This window comes from Bombyx mori, chromosome 19 (genome assembly GCF_030269925.1).
Source record: "Bombyx mori chromosome 19, ASM3026992v2".
Lineage (NCBI taxonomy): Eukaryota > Metazoa > Arthropoda > Insecta > Lepidoptera > Bombycidae > Bombyx > Bombyx mori.
Window position 1 is genome coordinate 14,936,575 of NC_085125.1, and position 8,503 is coordinate 14,945,077.

Here is an 8,503-nt window from a genome sequence, read left to right on the forward strand (position 1 = left end):
CTCGAGCGTTCTAGGTGCTACTAGATCCTTCGATATTCGTTCGACTATAATTATTCGGTTGATGGGGCAGAAAGATCCTGGAGTGGCGACCACGTACTGGCAAGCGCAGTGTGGGACGGCCACCTACTAGATGGACCGACGACTTAGTAAAAAGCGCTGGGTCTCGTTGGATGCAGGTGGCAATGGACCGGTCGCACTGGGAATCTATTGGAGAGGCCTATGTTCAGCAGTGGACGGCGATAGGCTGAAATGATGATGATGATGATGATGATAATTATTCGGCGAGCTACTTTTACCGGCGTAACAGTATTTAAATATTAAGCGTTACATACGAGCATAAGCACATGGAATAGTACGTAGTATGTAGTTAATAGAGACTTTTTTTGACCTACAGATTGTAGTGACTTCGAGGATCATGATTAGATTCGCCGAACGAGTAGGTGAGCTCACAGGGCTCTAACCTAATAACGTTGCTGACACTAGCCCTAGTAAGAGCAGTGCTTCGTAGAATCTACCATTGGATTGGAACCGCGACCCAGTGAGAAGATCCGGTGAGAAACTCAGTGAGCTTTGTCTGAGGGTGACCCTTTTTGAAGAGCATGGTTGTGCTTTTTGTAGAGTTGATGTCTATTCGCCACTTCCGGCCCACTGTCCCATGGTGGTCTAATATCGACTTCTTGCTATACGAGAAGAAGATAGCCGTGTTAGCGGCGAAGAGTGCTAGACGATTCCTGAGCGCTATGACATGTCCTTCTTCAAACGAGGCTTATAAACAGTACTTAACGGTAGGCAGCGGTTTGGCTCTGCCCCTGGCATTGCTGACGTCCATGGGCGACCGCTGACCAGCAGGTGAACTGTATGCTCGTGTGCCTACAAGGTCAATACAAAAAAAATGTAGATAAAAAATATTAAAATTTGGGTCTTTGGGTATACGGTGATATACAAACTAAACAAGAACGGGGACAGGGCGAGAGAGGGGAGCCTTGCGGGACTCCGGCCACTATATGGCGGAGGAGGGCAGGTTCCCTCTACTCGATATCGAAACGAACCTTTTATACATTAAATAAAACAGATTCAAGTGTCATATATTGTATATAACATTGCGAGTAATAAGGATCGAGCAAAGAACAAACAGTCTATAATGAACCCGGGGATCCAACCACCCCTTCTCTCACACACACCGAGACACACTGACGCTGCGGCATTGACCCGTACCCCACAACATCAGACACATTTGATTTTATGTTGAAGATGCAAATAAAATGTATAAATAATATGAAAACTTGATACAACCCATTCTTGTTGCATAGTAAAACTTCATTGTAAGTGGCGCCCCCTGATGTCCCGTCGGCATTCACCTTCAGGCACGAAATAGAAGTTTAATTTGAAGTAATGACGAGAGCACGCGCGCCCTCGCTCCGTGACTCTTTGGTACATAAACGATCAGTGGCGGCACCGGCACTAATAACAAAGATCTGGAAATGTGATTGTTACGCGTGGTCGTGGTGGTGGTGGTGGCAATACAGTGGGGAAACATTAAATTAAGTTCTTCTAACTCTCTAAATTCTAACTTATTTAGAGCAGTTGTATCTGTAGAGCGTCCAGCCTAAAGAGGCCACGGAAGCTCCAAATACTTTCCGTCATTCATTTAAATTTGTTGCGACATCCGCGCCATGTCTCGACGTGGAGATTGCTCACCATACTCTGTCTCTAGGTTTCCGTGAGCAGTGAATACCAGGAATGCGGTGAGCTCGGCTGTGCATCTTTGCCTATAATAAAATGTACATATATACACACGTCTAAAACAAGTCTGGTGTTGAGATGCGTCAGCAAAATAGTGTCTTCCATATTGTTTGCATGCTCAAAATATCTACTTATTTCTTAAAACATCTCCGTTAAATTGTCCCTCTGCTAACAGAAATAGTTTTATGAAGGTGTTGCATTTTAATATATTTCTAGAGTTGCTGATATATTCCAATGAGTTGTCGGTCCGGTACGACCGTGTGTCCGAAGGGTGACGCATAATAAATTAGATAAGCGAAGTTTGTCCGCTCCGCGCCCCGCGGCCCGTGTCGCGGCCCACTGCCCCTGCCCACTGCCCACTGAATACGGACCTCTAACGAAACACACACGGTTAGTTCAACGGTCCCTTGCGCGATAAAGGGAAATACCCGTAAATATCAGGTATTTACTAATGCGATGTCTAGTTTAATGTCACTTTGTTGTGGCGATAAAGGTCGTCTGTACTGAATTCATTTTAACGATTTCGGTATTTTGGCGTAGTCGGCTTGGCAAGATTTATAATTAATGTTAAAGTGTTTGTTAGTAAGTGAGCTGTACGAGTCATGTATCGTACAGGGCACGCGCGCATTCACATCAGCACTTTTACATCGCTTTACTCAAACCGTAGTATAAAGCGCCAGTACACGTTCAGCACTCATATACAGCGGTACTCACCACATCAACATACATAGATAGATAGAAATAGTTACTTTGTAGCAAAGTATTTTTTTTTTTTTTTTATTGCCTTTGTAGGCAGACGAGCATACGGCCCACCTGATGGTAAGTGGTCACCGTCGCTCATGGACGTCAGCAATGCCAGGGGCAGAGCCAAGCCGCTGCCTACCATAAAGAACTCTCCGCAAGCCTCGTTTGAAGAAGGACATGTCATAGCGCTCGGAAAACACCGTGGAGGGGAGTTCATTCCAAAGCCGGATGGTACGTGGCAAAAAAGATCTTTGGAAACGCACTGTCGATGAACGCAGCGGTTCCAGATAATATGGATGAACTTTGCTCCGATGGCGGGAGGTGCGATGATAAAAAGGAGATGAGGGAATCATCTCGAATAATTCCTCAGAGCATTCCCCATGGACCATGCGGTATAAAACACAGAGAGAACCGAAGTCCCTCCGTAGACCCAGAGGTTCCAAGCGATCCGCGAGAGCAGGACTATCGACCATCCGAACAGCCTGTTTCTGTATGGAGTCAAATGGAAGTAGCTGGTATTTGGGAGCCCCGGCCCAGAGGTGAGAGCAGTACTCCACGCGAGGTCGGACCTGCGCTTTATAAAGCGCAAGTCTCTGTCCAGGCGTGAAATACCGCTTCGCTCTGTTGAGAACTCCCAACATTTTAGAGGCCAATTTGGCTTTACCTTCCAAATGACTCCGAAACTGGACATCGCTCGAAATATCGACCCCCAGAATCCCGATACTCGCGGAAAGCTGCAGGGATACTCCTTGAAATTCCGGCGCCATGACATATAATATATAATAAACGGATATTCTTTGACTATCAGTGATTTCTTCCTATCTAAATCTCAAGTTGTGTGCGCCACATTCAGCAGCGCATACATCTTTATGGTCCTTCGAGCCCAATATGAACCAGCGACCTATGGATTATATTATTTTTATTTATAGTACGAGGTAACATTTTTTATTGTCTACAAACTTCAAACTAAAGCAGAAAAAAACCGTATCGATATTGACACGCGGAGATGCGGCAGTTAGTTCGCCTGGTTTGTAAGGCGTACTCATCTCTGTAACCACATTATGTTACGTATTGGCTTTATGAGTAACTAGTTTGATTACATCCACAACATGTAATAAAAACCTTCAGCATTTTTTTTTTGTTGTTGCCTAAATGAGTGAACGAGCTCATAGCCCACCCGGTCTTAAGTAGTCACTGGAGCCCATAGACAACTACAAGGTAAATGCTGCCACTAACCTCGAGACCTGAGTTGTAACATCTCAATTTTACAGTACAACGGCTGCCCCACCCTTCAAACCGAAAAACATTTCTGCTTCACGGCAGAAATAGACAGGGTGGTGCTACCGACCCGTGTGGACTCACAAGAGTCCTACCAAAGGTAATTACGCAAATTATAATTTTGCGGGTTTTATTTTCATTAAACGATGTTATTCCTTCACCGTGGAAGTCAATCGTGAACATTTGACAAGTACGTGTTTCGTTAGAAAAATTGGTACCCGCCTGCGGGATTTGAACACCTTTTCAGCACTCGACACGAATACACAGAACGTCTTATCATTTAGGCCACGACGACCACGAGTTATTATTATTTTATAGTATTTATCGGCTGGAAAGTATAACGCAACTTTTACTATCAAGGATATTTACCAGGAAAACATAAACAAGAAGAGAAAATCACAGGCTGTTAATGAAGACTCAATATAACGCGGCTCATCAACGCTGTCGGTGATCAACTCAATACACTCTTATACGTTTATGTCATCCTGGTAGGTACGGTTGGAACTGAGCATTGACGATAAATAAAACACACGTACGACTATTTTTATAGATGAATCTTTTGGTTATGCCTATGCATGTTGTGTGTTTATTCATTTCCGGACTAGAACATATAATTATTAAACAGAGATAATATATCCTTACGTGTAAAACGAATCACTTTTAAACATTTTAAATTCAAATACTCTCACTTAGTGCAATACTAATGTACATAACGTTCACACAAACCAATATGCGTAATCATTTTACTATACCAGGGCCACTAGTGCGCCAATAGAAGTTTCTCAATATTTCATTCACTATAACGTCATTGCGTAGTTCAATAAACGTCTAAAGGCTTATGTTATCCTGGTACTCCAATATCTATTGCGGACGATAAGTCGAGTTATGAGCCACTTCTCTCAGCTTACGAGCCGTCTTATGTCAACGTAAATAAGACATCACGACTTAAGAGCGTCCTTTACTTACCTTCAATCTTGGCTCCAGATATTTATCGTTATGGTTATTGTGTATCGTCAATATGTTTCTCACCTAGTGGTTCGCCACCATAATGTAGGGCTGCTCGTCGTGTTTATCAGTTCTCAGATTGAATCGTTGGTGCGGTGGCGCCCAGGATCGTCGGTTCGATTCCCGTATCAGGCAAACATTGGAATAATGAACTGATTTGTATGTTCTTTGTCTGGCTATCTATTATTTGTATATGTACATATATTTAAACTTATGCAAGTGTGTACATCAGTGTCTGGTTCCCATAACACACTATGTCATCGTAATTTGGGGCCGGAATTACGGAGTATTTTAGTTTGGCTCATCAAAACTTTTGTATTGAAAACTAAATATCGACTTTCGAACCGAGTTGACTTTCTGAATCATCTATACAACACAACAGGTATGCAATACGTATTACCTAGCACCAGAATTAAAACGGTACATCTGGATGGCTTGTCCAAGCTAAAATAGTCTTTTTCACTGGATATTAAAAACTATTTTTGCTTCGTAATAGAACCGTGGTAATAATATTATCTGCTTAGGTGTAGACAGCACGATGACGGGGAGACACTCATGAGCTTCACCAAAGAATTTACAATTACATCTTTTCTTCGTGTTCCACGATCCCTTGCACGGGGTCTCAGCAGTACCGGGTCGGGCGCGACGACAGATGTGAGTGAAGAGGGTTGGAGTGGAATGCTTTCATATCAGTCTGACCTTTAAAAAGGCTGAGTGTTGTTACTTGATTACGCCAAAGACATATGTACACATATGATTATAACAATGTATCTAATTCATCTCTTCCATTGTTGCTCTTAAATCTGAAGCATTATTTTAAAAATCTCCACGTACTGAGGATCATAGAATGTTTCATTTATATAAACAGATTCTAATAAAACTTTGAAACATATTACAATATGAACAATAGTTCACACGGCGACTCACCAAACTATAGCAAATACACGGCTCTATTGAACGCGTGAAGTCTCTATCAGCGGAACTGAATCATAACCGCACACTGAGCGCCTATCGCCTCAGATACTATCGCGTTATTCGGCTCACACCTCTATTGTGCTATATGTTTGAACATACTCTCATACTGAGAGAAACAGTACTACAACAATTGAATTTTATGAAAAACAAATGTCTATGTCGAAAATGAACTTCTTTTATTCAGAGCGGGTGACAATAAATTTGTCTATTTTGATTACGTTTGTATTTTTTTAGTAAACTTTTAAATTTATTTTTAAAACAACACTTCTCTATTCTCAATGTTTGCCCATATGTACGATTTAATTTATAGCTGAAGGCCTTGTGGTTTTAAAAACAAAATACTGGTCTATATCTATGAAATTACCGTTTAGTAGAAAGTAAGTTAAAGTCATTTTTTTTATAATAAAAACCATTTCTATCTATCAAAATATGCATCCATAGTATTGATGCAGTTCTGCCGATGCAGTGGTCATTTTTTAATGCTTTTGCTTTCTTGAGAAGTCGGGTGTACGGGAGCCAACATATTCTTGAAAATCGTTTTGTAATGCCTTTAGGGATTAAATATTTTCCCAGCTAAGAAGTTGTCCAAACTTTTAATAAATCAGTAGTCTGTTGGGGCAAAAGCAAGTCTCCTCACTCCTCTCCTGCATCTCCCAAAACTCATTTGACGGTACTGACGAATACGTGAACTTAGCATACTGAATAATCCCAGCGTTGTGTTGTTAGTTGTATTGTCGATATAGATTAAGCGCTGATCCAGGGTCGTTAATCATCAGTCCAGTGTTTGCATTAGTGCGTCGTCGAGCCGCACGGTGGAGCGGTGCTGTAACGCAATTATTCCTGAAGAGACCGTTCAAATGGACTGTTGACTGTTGTGCTTACTATGTACATTGTCATCAGTTTAGTTTGTAATTTTGGTATATTTAGTCACAAATAGAGAAGCTATTACATAATTTACTGTTAATACTGACCCCACCTAGTGGGAAAAGGTGCAGAGAGTGCAGACAAAGAAAGAAGAAGGAGAAGCTGTTACACTGGTCCGTCGTCACCGGCGGAGCGTGCCACGGAAGCGGCTGGGGTTGGTGTCGCGGTCCAGCTGTTCCGACTGGCGTGCAAGCTATCATTCCTATTCTTCTGGCGCCTAACACTGCCTGACACTGCCGGCCTGGTTCTGATTAGCTTCATTGATTAGTTCCTATCTTGTCTTGCTGCGGCTACGAGTGTCTGAAATGAAATACACAGGAGTCCACGTGGGCGTCGTGTGCGACTAAGATGAGATTCAATTAACACATTCATTTAATCAAAACACTACATATACAATCCATCCAACTCACGAAAGTAATATACTAATAATACACGGTCTAGTTGTGTACTTCAATTGGTTGATGTAGGCTTTCGGATAAAAACAACAAGGACATGATAAGTGTGAACGAGGAACAGAATCAGATATAAATCATACATATCATATTTATCTTGTACATAAACTAGCTTGTTACACCCAAGTTTAACATTAAATGTTCCCAATTCATCCATATACTCGTAAATTTAATTTTGATAGTATTGCTGCCACAAAACTCCCTTTAAATATCATAAAGCAAATAGCTCTCTATTTGTTATCCGAATTTAACAAAACGCGAGTTGAAATTAAAGTTCTGTGAGTGTTGTCCTTGTTTGTTGTTGAATTGTCTCCCGTCTTGTTGGAGAGAGTTCAAGTCGATTGTTTTTATTGACCCCGGGCGGTGTGTTCCGTGGAAACTGTACCTCGGGGTACCTTCTTATGGCTTTTTTAAATTGAGGGCACTGCAGGATTTAAATTTAAGGTTTTCTGTAATTGGGGAAGGATGTTGTTTTTGTTTTCAAATTCGGATTTAGATATATACCTAATCTTTTTAAGTTTAAAATTCAATACAAAATTTGAAGATAGCCTTTTAATTTGGAATTTAAGTTTCTTATTCTTTGACTAATCATTGTAACATCACGTAGACCGATGGGAGGGGCCGACTGCAGATCTTAAGATTGTTAAAAATAAAAAGCTTTGTCGATGAGCTGAGAATAGAAATTGAAATAAGTTAAAGGTTTAAGAAATTAAATGATTGAAAAATAGACCTAAGAAGTCATTAAGCTACAAGCTCAAGTTTAAAAAAAATTCCAAGTTAGCTTAATATTTTTCTATTCTATTCTATCAGCCCACTGACGTCTACTGCTGGACATAAGCCAAGCCCAAGCCTCGCCACAAACGTCAATAGGTCGTCGGTCCATCTTGTGGGAGGCCTACCCACGCTATGTCTTTAGGTACGCGGTCACCACTCAACGGCCATCAGTTCTACGAGCAATGTGCCCTGTCCACTGCCTCTTCAACGTCACAATCCTTTGGGCTATGTCGGTTACCATGGTTTTCCTGCGAATCTCCTTATTTCTGGAAGGAAGGAAACTCCGAGCATAACCCTCTCCATTGCTCTTTGGGTGAACTTGAGCCTTCTCATAAGGCCCATTGTGAGCGACCAAGTCTCAGTGCCATTACTGACAACACAAACTGGCATTACGTCATTACTGTGTACTGGCATTACGACATTATTTTATGTCATTACTGACAACACAAACTGGTCAAAGACTTTCGTCTTAAAACACTGTGGTATTTGATGAGAAGATTCTACGTAGTTTTCCGAACGCTGTCCATAATATTTTTCATGTCACCCAATTAAAACTCTTTTGCATAAAAAATAATTAACTTAAAATTGTTAACTTAGAAACAATTTAA

The 8,503-nt window shown here is 41.3% G+C and overlaps 1 long non-coding RNA gene across 1 annotated transcript; it reads right to left on the minus strand.

The window, feature by feature from the left end:
* Positions 1-4,306: 4,306 nt before the first annotated feature.
* On the minus strand, positions 4,307-8,297 carry LOC134200622 (uncharacterized). Its single transcript, XR_009975616.1, has 2 exons — positions 8,134-8,297; positions 4,307-6,969 (listed from the first exon to the last, which is right to left on the minus strand). It is a non-coding gene; the product is annotated as an uncharacterized LOC134200622 (long non-coding RNA).
* Between the last annotated feature and the right edge of the window lie 206 nt (positions 8,298-8,503).